General features: G+C 40.3%; 1 pseudogene; it reads left to right on the forward strand.

Moving 5' to 3' along the window:
- The first annotated feature begins 12,775 nt into the window (after window positions 1-12,775).
- On the forward strand, window positions 12,776-13,596 carry LOC114082262 (serine/threonine-protein kinase 16 pseudogene; annotated as a pseudogene).
- Window positions 13,597-14,047: the final 451 nt, after the last annotated feature.

Below are 14,047 nucleotides of genomic sequence, written 5' to 3' on the forward strand. Positions count from 1 at the left end.
AAAAAAAGCAATTTCATAAGGTTCAACCAAACAGCTATCTCAGGCTCTATTTTTGCTGAACAGAAAAATAAAGGGCTACCAGGTTAAGTAATGTGATCCAAAATGCAGACCGGTATTTAGCATGACTGGTGTTCAACATCATTTGTCTTGAATTCAAATTACACTAACTTCTAGGATATGCTGTGTTGAGGTTCAAGCCTGAGGGTCTGTTTATTTCAAGACCCACAAACGCTGGTGCTTCACTCTGCTTGGGAGGAGCCAGGGCAGTCTGGATTATGTTGGACCCGCGACCTGCCTTCAATTTCATTTTTTTTTGTGTGCCATAAGAAACTCACTTTAATTTTTTTTATTGGTTGTTCAAAACATTATAAAGCTCTTGACATATCATATTTCATACATTAGATTCAAGTTGGTTATGAACTCCCAATTTTACCCCAAATACAGATTGCAGAATCACATCGGTTACACATCCACATTTTTACATAATACCCTATTAGTAACTGTTGTATTCTGCTACCTTTCCTATCCTCTACTATCCCCCCCTCCCTCCCCTCCCATCTTCTCTCTCTACCCCATCCACTGTAATTCATTTCTCTCCTTGTTTATTTTCCCATTGCCCTCACAACCTCTTATATGTAATTTTGTATAACAATGAGGGTCTCCCTCCATTACCTGCAATTTCCCTTTTCTCTCCCTTTCCATCCCACCTCATGTATCTGTTTAATGTTAATCTTTTCTTCCTGCTCTTCCTCCCTGCTCTGTTCTTAGTTGCTCTCATTATATCAAAGAAGACATTTGGTATTTGTTTTTTAGGGATTGGCTAGCTTCACTAAGCATAATCTGCTCTAGTGCCATCCATTTCCCTGCAAATTCCATGATTTTGTCATTTTTTAGTGCTGCGTAATACTCCATGGTGTATAAATGCCAAATTCTTTTTATCCATTCATCTATTGAAGGGCATCTGGGTTGGTTCCACAGTCTAGCAATTGTGAATTGTGCTGCTATGAACATCGATGTAGCAGTATCCCTGTAGTACGCTCTTTTAAGGTCTTCAGGGAATAGTCCAAGAAGGGCAATAGCTGGGTCAAATGGTGGTTCCATTCCCAGCTTTCCCAGGAATCTCCATACTGCTTTCCAGATTGGCCGCACCAGTTTGCAGTCCCACCAGCAATGTACAAGAGTACCCTTTTCCCCACATCCTCTCCAGCACTTGTTGTTGTTTGACTTCATAATGGCTGACAATCTTACTGGAGTGAGATGGTATCTTAGGGTGGTTTTGATTTGCATTTCTCTGACTGCTAGAAATGGTGAGCTTTTTTTCATGTACTTGATAATTCATTGTATGTCCTCCTCTGAGAAGTGTCTGTTCAGGTCTTTGGCCCATTTGTTGATTGGGTTATTTGTTTTCTTATTGTTTAATTTTTTGAGTTCTTTGTATACTCTGGATATGAGGGCTCTATCTGAAGTGTGAGGAGTAAAAATTTGTTCACATGATGTAGGCTCCCTATTTACCTCTTTTATTGTTTCTCTTGCTGAGAGAAAACTTTTCAGTTTAAGTAAGTCCCATTTGTTGATTCTTGTTATCAACTTTTGTGCTATGGGTGTCCTATTGAGGAATTTGGAGCCCGACCCCACAGAATGTAGATCGTAGCCAACTTTATCTTCTATCAGACGCAGGGTCTCTGATTTGATATCTAGCTCCTTGATCCACTTTGAGTTAACTTTTGTGCATGGCGAGAGGAGGGGATTCAGTTTCATTTTGTTGCATATGGATTTCCAGTTTTCCCAGCACCATGTGTTGAAGATGCTATCCTCCCTCCATTGCATGCTTTTAGCTCCTTTATCAAATATAAGATAGTTGTAGCTTTGTGGATTAGTCTCTGTGTCCTCTATTCTGTACCATTGGTCCACCCTCCTGTTTTGGTACCAGTACCATGCTGTTTTTGTTACTATTGCTCTGTAATATAGTTTTAAGTCTGGTATCGCTATGCCGCCTGATTCGCACTTCCCGCTTAGAATTGCTTTTGCTATTCTGGGTCTTTAATTTTTCCATATGAATTTCATGATTGCTTTATCCTTTTCTACAAGAAATGCCATTGGGATTTTGATTGGCATTGCATTAAACCTATAGAGAACTTTTGGTAATATCGCCATTTTGATGATGTTAGTTCTGCCTATCCATGAATAGGGTATATTTTTCCATCTTCTAAGATCTTCTTCTACTTCTCTTTTTAGGGTTTTGTAGTTTTCATTGTATAAATCTTTCACCTCTTTTGTTAGGTTGATTCCCAAGTATTTTATTTTTTTTGAGGATATTGTGAATGGAGTGTTTTTCCTCATTTCCGTTTCAGAAGTTTTGTCGCTGATATACAGAAATGCCTTTGATTTATGCGTGTTGATTTTATATCCTGCCACTTTGCTGAATTCATTTATTAGTTCTAGTAGTTTTTTTGTAGACCCTTTTGGGTCTTCTAGGTATAGAATCATGTCACCTGCAAATAGTGATAATTTAAGATCTTCCTTTCCTATTTTTATGCCTTTAAATTCTTTCGTCTGTCTAATTGCTCTGGCCAGTGTTTCGAGAACTATATTGAATAGAAGTGGTGATAGAGGGCATCCCTGTCTTGTTCCAGATTTTAGGGGGAATGCCTTCAATTTTTCTCCATTGAGAATGATGCTAGCCTGAGGCTTAGCATAGATAGCTTTTACAATGTCGAGGCAAGTTCCTGTTATCCCTAGTTTTTCTAATTTTTTGAACATAAAGGGATGCTGTACTTTGTCGAATGCTTTTTCTGCATCTATTGAGATGATCATATGGTTCTTATTTTTAAGTCTATTGATGTGGTGAATAACATTTATTGATTTCTGTATATTGAACCATCCTTGCATCCCAGGGATCAATCCTACTTGATCATGGTGCACAATTTTTTTGATGTGCCTTTGTATCCGATTCGCCAGAATTTTATTGAGGATTTTTGCATCTAGGTTCATCAGAGATATTGGTCTGTAGTTTTCTTTCTTTGAGGTGTCTTTGTCTGGTTTCGGAATCAGGGTGATGTTGGCCTCAGAGAATCAATTTGGCAGAGCTCCTTCTTTTTTTTTTTTCCTGAAATAACTTGAAAAGTATTGGTATTAATTCTTCCTTAAAGGTTTTGTAAAACTCTGCTGTATACCCATCCGGTCCTGGGCTTTTCTTGGTTGGAAGTCTTTTGATTGCTTCTTCTATTTCATCTATTGTTATTGGTCTGTTTAAGTTGTGAGTATCCTCCTGACTCAGTCTGGGCAAATCATATGACTTAAGGAATTTATCGATGTCTTCACTATCTTCTATTTTATTGGAATATAGGCTTTCAAAATAATTTCTGATTGTCTTCTGTATTTCCATAGCGTCTGTTGTGATATTGCCTTTTTCATCCCATATGTTAGTAATTTGAGTTCTCTCTCTTCTTCTCTTCGTTAGCATGGCTAAGGGTCTGTCAATCTTATGTATTTTTTCAAAGAACCAACTTTTAGTTTTGTTAATTTTTTCAATAGTTTCTTTTGTTTCAATTTCGTTGATTTCTGCTCTGATTTTAATTATTGCTTGCCTTCTGCTACATTTGCTGTTGGTTTGCTCTTCCTTTTCTAGGGCTTTGAGATGAAGTGTGAGCTCATTTATTTGTTGGTTTTTCCTTTTTTTGAGGAATGACCTCCAGGCGATGAATTTCCCTCTTAAAACTGCTTTCATTGTGTCCCATAGATTCCCATATGTTGTGTCTGTATTTTCATTTATCTCTAATAATTTTTTGATTTCCTCCTTTATGTCTTCTGTAACCCATTGATCATTCAGTAACATATTGTTCATTTTCCATGTGATGTAGGATTTTTCCTTCCTTCTTTTATCATTAATTTCCAGTTTCATTCCATTATGATCAGATAAAATGCATGGGATTATCTCCACCCCTGTATATTTACTGAGGGTTGCCCTATGGCATAATATATGGTCTATTTTTGAGAAGGATCCATGTTCTGCTGAGAAAAAAGTATATCCACTTGATGATGGTTGATATATTCTATATATGTCAGTTAAGTCTAGGTTGTTGATTGTGGTATTGAGTTCTATAGTTTCTTTATTCAGCTTTTGTTTGGAGGATCTGTCCAATTGTGAGAGAGATGTGTTGAAGTCACCCATAATTATTGTGTTGTGGTCTATTTGATTCTTGAACTTGAGGAGAATTTGTTTTATGAACATCGCAGCACCATTATTTGGTGCATAAATATTGATAATTGTTATGTCTTGTTGGTGAATGGTTCCTTTTAACAGTATATAATGTCCTTCCTTATCCCTTTTGATTAATTTAGTCTTGAAGTCAATTTTATTCGATATGAGGATGGCCACCCCTGCTTGCTTACGAGGACCGTGTGCGTGGTATATTTTTTCCCAACCTTTCACCTTCAGCCTGTGTATGTCTTTTGCAATCAGATGTGTCTCCTGGAGGCAGCATATTGTTGGATTTGTTTTTTTAATCCATGTTACCAGCCTATGTCGCTTTATTGGAGAGTTTAAGCCATTAATGTTTAGAGTTACTATTGATATATGGTTTGTACTTCCAGCCATGTTTGATTATTGATCTTCTTTTTTTTTTTTTAATTTAGTTTGTTTCTCCATGGTTAGATTTCCCCCCGCCCTCTGTCTTTATAGAGGCACTTCCCACTGATGGTTTTGGTTATTGTTTTTCATTTCTTCCTCGTGTAGTGTTTTGCTCAAGATGCTTTGCAATGCTGGTTTTCTGGCTGCAAATTCTTTTAGCTTTTGTTTATCATGAAAGATTTTTATTTCGTTGTCGTACCTGAAGCTTAATTTTGCTGGATACAGAATTCTTGGTTGGCATCCATTGTCTTTCAGTGTTTGAAATACGTTGTTCCAGGATCTTCTCGCTTTCAGCGTCTGTGATGAAAAATCCGTTGTTAACCTTATTGGTTTACCCCTGAATGTAATCTGCCTCCTTTCTCTTGTAGCTTTTAATATTTTCTCTTTGTTCTGCATATTGGATATCTTCATAACAATGTGTCTTGGCGTTGGTCTACTGTGATTTTGTGTGCTCGGTGTCCTGTATGCATCTACAATTTGTATATCCGTTTCCTTTTTTATTTCTGGAAAGTTTTCTGTAATTATTTCATTCAGCAGGTTACTCATTCCCTTGGTTTGAATCTCTGTAACTTCTTCTATCCCGATGACTTGTAGGTTTGGTTTTTTTATGTTATCCCATATCTCTTGGATGTTTTTCTCGTGGTTTTTAACCAGTCTTTCTGAGTTGGCTAGGCTCTTTTCAAGATGATATATTTTGTCTTCATTATCTGATGTTCTGGCTTCTACTTGCTCCACTCTGTTGGTGATACTCTCAATTGAGTTTTTAATTTGGTTTATCGTTTCCTTCATTTCTAGAATTATTGTTTGGTTTTTTTTATAATCTCTATCTCCTGATAAAGATGCTTAACTTCTTCTTTTATATGTTTATGTAATTCATTTTCAAAGTGTTCTTTCACTGTTTGGATTTGCTGTCTCGTATCTTCTTTAAGGTTCCATTCCATCTGTCTAAGGTATTCCTTGAGTTCTTTATATGACCATTTATCTGCTGACTCTAGTTCCTCCTGAATATTTAGGCTGTCCTTCATTGTTTGTACTCCTTTTCTTCCTTGCTTTTTTATGCTGCTCATGTTACTTCTTGTTCTGTGTGACTTCTGAGTTTCTGTTTACTCTTATAGATTTATTTGGTGCTTGGGAGGAAAGATATTAGAAGGGAAGGGAAGAAGTCACTAAAGAGAATGAGAGTAGGCAGGTGGAATTCAAGGAAGGGGGAATAAGAAAATTGAAAAGAAAGGAAAAGACAAAAGAAACAAAAATAACAAAGATTAGATAATAAAGAAAGAAAGAAAAGACAAGAAAAAAAATTTATTTATTTATTTATTTATTTTTTTTGTAAGCAGCAAAGAGGTGTTTATTGCGAGCTAGCTCAGTCCTCCAGGCGCTCACATAGCAACTGGTGACGCTGAGGGTCCCTGAGCCCAGGGTTTGCAGCAGTTTTATACACTCTTTGGGGAAGGCAGGGACTTCACATACATCATAGCATCTCTTAGCAAATCATCACACACCGCGGGAAAATCAAATAACAACTCTAAAACATGATTAGCACATTCACTGGCGGGAACAAGTTGGGTAGGAGTGATTGGTTACTACAAGAGGGGGATTCGTTTGAACTGATTGGTTTAAGCCAAAGGGGTGTTCATGATGAACTATAATGGTTTCCCAACACGTTATCAACCACCGTAAACTACTGGGAGGGTCATCTGGCATCCCAGGTATTTCCCTGTCTCATGCTGATTGGTGGCTGCTAGGGGATTGCTATGGATCCCTACCCAGCCTGACTGAGTCAGGGACACCTAGCGCAGCAGACCTCTCCTGTTATTTGTAGATAAACAACTTAGCAGGATGGGAATGTGCCTAGGAGTGCTCTGTGGGTCTTTCTAAGGACAAAGGTGATGTCCCTTCCTTGGGCAGGCTTTGCTCTGAGGTAGACACTGGTTTTTCAACAAGAGACAGGGAAGAAATAGGGTTGGGGAAGAAATAAGATTTCTGCATTGTGCATACCAAGTTTGATATGCCACTAGATTTTCTTTTTTTTTTTTTATTGTTGGTTGTTCAAAACATTACATAGTTCTTGATATATCATCTTTCACTCTTTGCTTCAATTGGGTTATGAACTCCCACTTTTAGCCCATATACAGATTGCAGAATCACATCAATTACACATCCATTGATTTACATATTGCCATACTAGTGACTGTCATGTTCTGCTACCTTTCCTATCCTCTACTATCCCCCCTCCCCTCCCCTCCCCACCCCTCTTCTCTCTCTACCCCCTCTACAGACCTTCATTTCTCCCCCTTGTATTATTTTTCCCTTTCCCCTCATTTCCTCTTGTACAACCCTGAGGGTCTCCTTCCATTTCCATGCAGTTTCCCTTTTCTCTCCCTTTCCCTCCCACCTCTCATCTCTGTTTAATGTTACTCTTCTTCTCATGCTCTTCGTCCCTACTCTGTTCTTAGTTATTCTCCTTATATCAAAGAAGACATTTGGCATTTGTTTTTTAGGGATTCGCTAGCTTCACTTAGCATAATCTGCTCTAGTGCCATCCATTTCGTTGCAAATTCTATGATTTTGTCATTTTTTAATGCAGAGTAATACTCCATTGTGTATAAATGCCACATTTTTTTTTAATCCATTCGTCTATTGATGGGCATCAGGGTTGGTTCCACAGTCTTGCTATTGTGAATTGAGCTGCTATGAACATCGATGTAGCAGTGTCCCTGTAGCATGCTCTTTTTAGGTCTTTAGGGAATAGACCAAGAAGGGGAATAGCTGGGTCAAATGGTGGCTCCATTCCCAGCTTTCCAAGAAATCTCCATACTGCTTTCCAAATTGGCTGCACCAATTTGCAGTCCCACCAGCAATGTACAAGTGTACCCTTTTCCCCACATCCTCTCCAGCACTTGTTGTTGTTTGACTTCATAATGGCTGCCAATCTAACTGGAGTGAGATGTTATCTTAGGGTGGTTTTGATTTGCATTTCTCTGAGTGCTAGAGATGGTGAGCATTTTTTCATGTACTTGTTGATTGATTGTATGTCCTCCTCTGAGAAGTGTCTGTTCAGGTCCTTGGCCCATTTGTTGATTGGGTTGTTTGTTATCTTATTGTCTAATTTTTGGAGTTCTTTGTATACTCTGGATATTAGGGCTCTATCTGAAGTGTGAGGAGTAAAGATTTGTTCCCAGGATGTAGGCTCTCTATTTACCTCTCTTATTGTTTCTTTAGCTGAGAAAAAACTTTTTAGTTTGAGTAAGTCCCATTTGTTGATTCTAGTTATTAACTTTTGTGCTATGGGTGTCCTATTGAGGAATTTGGAGCCCGACCCCACAGAATGTAGATCGTAGCCAACTTTATCTTCTATCAGACGCTGTGTCTCTGATTTGATATCAAGCTCCTTGATCCATTTTGAATTAACTTTTGTGCATGGTGAGAGAAAGGGATTCAGTTTCATTTTGTTGCATATGGATTTCCAGTTTTCCCAGCACCATTTGTTGAAGATGCTATCCTCCCTCCATTGCATGCTTTTAGCCCCTTATCAAATATAAGATAGTGTAGTTTTGTGGATTGGTTTCTGTGTCCTCTATTCTGTACCATTGGTCCACCCGCCTGTTTTGGTACCAGTACCATTCTGTTTTTGTTACTATTGCTCTGTAGTATAGTTTGAAGTCTGGTATCGCTATACCGCCTGATTCACACTTCTTGCTTAGCATTGTTTTTGCTATTCTGGGTCTTTTATTTTTCCATATGAATTTCATGATTGCTTTCTCTATTTCTACAAGAAATGCCGTTGGGATTTTGATTGGCATTGCATTAAACCTATAGAGAACTTTTGGTAATATCGCCATTTTGATGATGTTAGTTCTGCCTATCCATGAACAGGGTATATTTTTCCATCTTCTAAGATCTTCTTCTATTTCTCTCTTTAGGGTTCTGTAGTTTTCATTGTATAAGTCTTTCACCTCTTTTGTTAGGTTGATTCCCAAGTATTTTATTTTTTTTGAAGATATTGTGAATGGAGTGGTTGTCCTCATTTCCATTTCAGAGGATTTGTCGCTGATATACAGGAATGCCTTTGATTTATGCATGTTGATTTTATATCCTGCCACTTTGCTGAATTCATTTATTAGCTCTAATAGTTTCTTTGTAGAGCCTTTTGGGTCTGCTAGGTATAGAATCATATCATCTGCAAATAGTGATAATTTAAGTTCTTCTTTTCCTATTTTTATGCCTTTAATTTCTTTCGTCTGTCTAATTGCTCTGGCCAGTGTTTCGAGAACTATGTTGAACAGAAGTGGTGAGAGAGGGCATCCCTGTCTTGTTCCAGATTTTAGAGGGAATGTCTTCAATTTTTCTCCATTCAGAATGATGCTAGCCTGAGGCTTAGCATAGATTGCTTTTACAATATTGAGGTATGTTCCTGTTATCCCTAGTTTTTCTAGAGTTTTGAACATAAAGGGATGCTGTACTTTGTCGAATGCTTTTTCCTCATCTATTGAGATGATCATATGGTTCTTATTTTTAAGTCTATTGATGTGGTGAATAACATTTATTGATTTCCGTATATTGAACCAACCTTGCATCCCAGGGATGAATCCTACTTGATCATGGTGCACAATTTTTTTGATATGTTTTTGTATCCGATTCGCCAGAATTTTATTGAGGATTTTTGCATCTAGGTTCATCAGAGATATTGGTCTGTAGTTTTCTTTTTTTGAAGTGTCTTTGTCTGGTTTAGGTATCAGGGTGATGTTGGCCTCGTAGAATGAATTTGGAAGTTCTCCCTCTTTTTCTATTTCCTGAAGTAGCTTGAAAAGTATTGGTATTAGTTCCTCTTTAAAGGTTTTGTAAAATTCTGCTGTATACCCATCTGGTCCTGGGCTTTTCTTAGTTGGTAGTCTTTTGATGGTTTCTTCTATTTCCTCAATTGATATTGGTCTGTTTAGGTTGTCTATATCCTCCTGACTCAATCTGGGCAGATCATATGACTTCAGAAATTTATCGATGCCTTCACTATCTTCTAATTTGTTGGAGTATAAGGATTCAAAATAGTTTTTGATTATCTTCTGTATTTCTGAAGTGTCTGTTGTGATATTGCCTTTTTCATCCCGTATGCTAGTAATTTGAGTTCTCTCTCTTCTTCTCTTCGCTAGCATGGCTAAGGGTCTGTCGATTTTGTTTATTTTTTCAAAGAACCAACTTTTAGTTTTGTCAATTTTTTCAATTGTTTCTTTTGTTTCGATTTCATTAATTTCAGCTCTGATTTTAATTATTTCTTGCCTTCTACTTCTTTTGCTGTTGTTTTGCTCTTCTTTTTCTAGGATTTTGAGATGAAGTATGAGATCATTTATTTGTTGTTTTTTTTTTCTTTTTTTAAGGAATGAACTCCAAGCAATGAATTTTCCTCTTAAACTGCTTTCAATGTGTCCCATAGATTCTGATATGTTGTGTCTGTGTTTTCATTAATCTCTAAGAATTTTTTAATTTCCTCCTTGATGTCTTCTATAACCCATTGATCATTCAGTAACCTATTGTTCATTCTCCAAGTGATGTATGCTTTTTCCTTCCTTCTTTTATCGTTGATTTTCAGTTTCATTCCATTATGATCAGATAGGATGCATGGTATTATCTCTACTCCTTTATATTGTCTAAGAGTTGCCCTGTGACATAATATATGATCTATTTTTGAGAAGGATCCATGTGCTGCTGAGAAAAAAGTGTAACTGCTTGATGTTGGGTTGTATATTCTATATATGTCAATTAAGTATAGGTTATTAATTGTGTTATTGAGTTCTATAGTTTCTTTATTCAGCTTTTGTTTGGAGGATCTGTCCAAAAATTGAAAAGAAAGGAAAAGACAAAAGAAACAAAAATAACAAAGATTAGATAATAAAGAAAGAAAGAAAAGACTAGAAAAAAAAAAATTTAACAAAAATAAGAATGATAATAAAAAAATGAAAATTAAAATTAAAAAAAATAATAATAGTAAAATAAAAAAATTAAAAAAAAATTAGAAACATTGAAAAAAAGTTAAAGAATGACAACAAATAAAAATTGAAAATGAAAGAAAAAGAAGAAAAAAAAAGAAAAAGAAAAAAATTGATAATAGTAATAATAATAAATGCAGTCCTAGAGTTCTATTAACTTCTCTTCCAGTAGGTGGAGCTGTGCCCACTGGGCCAAGCTTCTCCTCTCAATAGGTGGGAACCATTCACTGTGTAGCAGCTCTTTCTCCTAGACTGGGCGGGTCTCCAATCCTGAGTGTCTAGGGCCTTGTCTTGTGTTTCCTCAAGCCAGGCCGTGCTCACCTGTGGCGCTCACCACAATACTGGCTACACGCCAGGTCTGCTGCTCCTGGGAGCCCTGTTTTCATGAACACCTGGGCTCACTCTCCCTGTTTGCCTCCCTCAGACCCTAAGTTTGTAGAGCTTGGGGCTGAGATTCCCCAGCGAATTTGCTTGCCCTCCTGTAGCCACGCCCCTGGTAGCTGGTACAAGAGACCTCAGTTGTCAGCACTGGTGGGAGTGGTAGCCGGGAGTTCCGCGCCGCGAGTCCCGCACCACTCCTGATTCCCTTGGTCTGGATATCACTCTCACAGGAGAGCTAGGAGGGGCCCTTAAGGTTTCCCTGCTGTGTGGAGAGAGATGACTAGGGGATTACACACCTGTCGCGCTGGTTTCAATGCAGTTATCTCCTCTGCCCGTGACGCCATTTCTCTGCCATGGTGGTATCCCATGTAAATGGTGACCGTTCGTTCCCTTTGCCAGGTGACCAATGCAACGGGTGGGTCCTGACTGTCTCTCCCAATCCCTGTTTCAGTCCTGTGGCCACTGCCTATGAAGGCTCGGTTGGCTTTTACCTCTGTAAGTTCCTAAGGGCCGACCAATTATTTCAGCGGGATCGTTAGTGCTGAGTCACATGAAGCAGGCGAACCGGAGCTTAATTGCCTCTGATTCGGGCTCTGTGTGTGTGTTCTGAGGGGCCCAGCCTTTACACCCCAGATCCATGTCAGCTCAGCATTGCCTAGTGATCCTGAGCAAACAGCATTTAGACAGTTTACGGCTCCCTATGTCCGCGCAGTTGAAGATGTCAGAGACTTGATCTCTCTGCGCCTGCCACCATGTCAGATCTCCTCAATGATATTCATGTTGCCCTTACAGCTTCCTGGCATAAGCAAGTTCTTGGGATTATACAAACTGCTGCTTCTGTTTCCAGTCCAGATTTCTAGAAATGAAACCCTGCCGCCGTCGCCTCCGTCTCTGGGCCACGCTCACGGGCGCTGTGCTCTTCTGCGACCGTAGCAGAGCCGCCCTGGCCTCCGCATCTCTTCAGCCCTGTGCCCGGCCCCTGGGGCCCAAGCGGCTGCTGCCGCGGCTCTCCGTCCCCCTCCTCCGGAGCACGGGTCCCCGGCAGGGGGGTGCAGAATGACCCCAGAGCAGGCTCTGCCCGAAGGTGCAGCGGCGAACAGGCCACCAAGGCGCTCGAGGCTGCAGTCCAGCCTTCGGAGGACAGGGCTCGGCATGCAGCCCAGCTCCAACCTCTAGGTGCGGCTGCCGGACAATGTATACAGAGCCATCAAGACAGCTAGCAGAAAGCAAATGGCGGCTCCCGCAGAGTGGATTTTCGGCACAGAAACCACAGCCCCGCCAACAATCCCAATCCACAAACTCTCCCTGTATAAAAAATATTCAGAAAAAAAAAAAAAGAAAAAAAGGCGGGGCGCACTGAGCTTTCTTTGCCTAGGGTACTTACAATCCACTGCTGATTACACATTCACCTTCTCTGCCCGGAGCGAAGCGAAAGAGGAAGCAGATGGGAGCAAAGCGCCCGCGGCTCTGAGCAGCCAAGCGTCCGGGAGCTAAGCGTCTCTTTTTCGATTTCTTTGTTCTTCCTGCTGCTTGGCAAAGTGGTCCACTACAGATTAACCGTGAAGGGAGCTCTAACAGACTGTGCAAAATCTCGATTAAAGCCGCTGTTCTGAGCACCACGCTCAGCACTTCAGCAACCCCTGTACGCAGCGGCCATCTTCCCTGCCTTCAATTTCTTTCCAGCAAGATCTGCTGGGCCCCCAGGGCATCACCTAGAAGAGTCCACTCTGGATGAACCTTTCTGCAGCCAAAGTCTGTCCTTAAAAAGGATGACTGAAACATTATGGGACCCCTGTGTGTCTGCTCTTGTGGAACTGTCATCATTGACAATAAGCTTACCTCTTCATCCAGAAACTGGGGGAGAGTGGGTTCAGCTATGTGGCTAGTGGAGGGGTTACATGACAGACACTTCTACTCCCTGAAGCAAATCCTATGTCAGGAGCAGGAGCAGCAGGACTGGGAGGAGGCTCAGTGGGAAGCCGACATGCATAGCCTCTTTCACCATGCCAACATTCTTTGCCTCTTGGCTTACTGTCTGAGAGAGTGTGGTGCTAAGCATGAGGCCTGGGTGCTGCTACCTTTCTTCAAGAGAGTTACGCTGTGGAATGAAATAGAAAGGCTGAAAGACAAAGGCAATTTCCTGACTGGAGGATCAAATCCTTGGCTGTTGTTGGGTATCTGCAGAGGCCTTGAGGCCATTCATAACAAAGGTTATGCACACAGGGACCTGAAGCCCACCAATATCTTGCTTGGAGATGAGAGGAAGCCAGTTTTAATGGACTTGGGTTCCATGAATCAAATATGTATCCAAGTGGAGGGTTCCGGGCAAGCTCTGACCCTTCAGTCCCTAGGTTGTGTGCTTTATGCCATGATGTTTGGGAAGGCCCTTATGACATGGCATTTCAGAAAGGCGACAGTGTGGCCCTTGCTGTGCAGAACCAACTCAGCATCCCACAAAGCCCCAGACATTCTTCAGCACTTCGACAGCTGCTGGCCTCCATGATGACTGTGGACCTGCAGCAACGCCCTCTCATTCCTCTCCTCCTCAGTCAGTTGGAAGCACTGAAACTCACAGCTCCAAGCCAGCACACTACTCAAATCTGAACTAACCAGTGGTCACATTGAGATGGCTCCATGTGCCTTGGAAAGAGGCTCTTATCCCTCATTGGAAATTCATCCGTTCTATCCAGGGCTGCTCTTAACAGTTGGTTACCAGGGATGGGGATCCTTATCTCAGTTCTCTCTCTGCTCTTTTACCCCAATACATAGGCAAGGGGCCTGACGGGTGGTGAGGCTGGAGGAGAAAGTGAAACAGAGAAAATAAGGTGCACAACTCTGAGCTGGACTGCTGGGCTCACATCATGTTCTGCTTTCAAATCTGGAAGCAGGAGAATGTATAAACAGGAGAATAAAGTGAAAGCAGGTTGGTGTGGAGAAAAAGAAAAAAAAAAAGACCCACAAACTAATTTTTCCCCCAACCAATTCAGTCTGGTAAACTTCCTGGAAGGAATACGAGTCAATTTGTTTTCTTACTCTGTCAACTAGATGCATTCAG

Source organism: Marmota flaviventris, chromosome 14 (assembly GCF_047511675.1).
Source record: "Marmota flaviventris isolate mMarFla1 chromosome 14, mMarFla1.hap1, whole genome shotgun sequence".
NCBI lineage: Eukaryota > Metazoa > Chordata > Mammalia > Rodentia > Sciuridae > Marmota > Marmota flaviventris.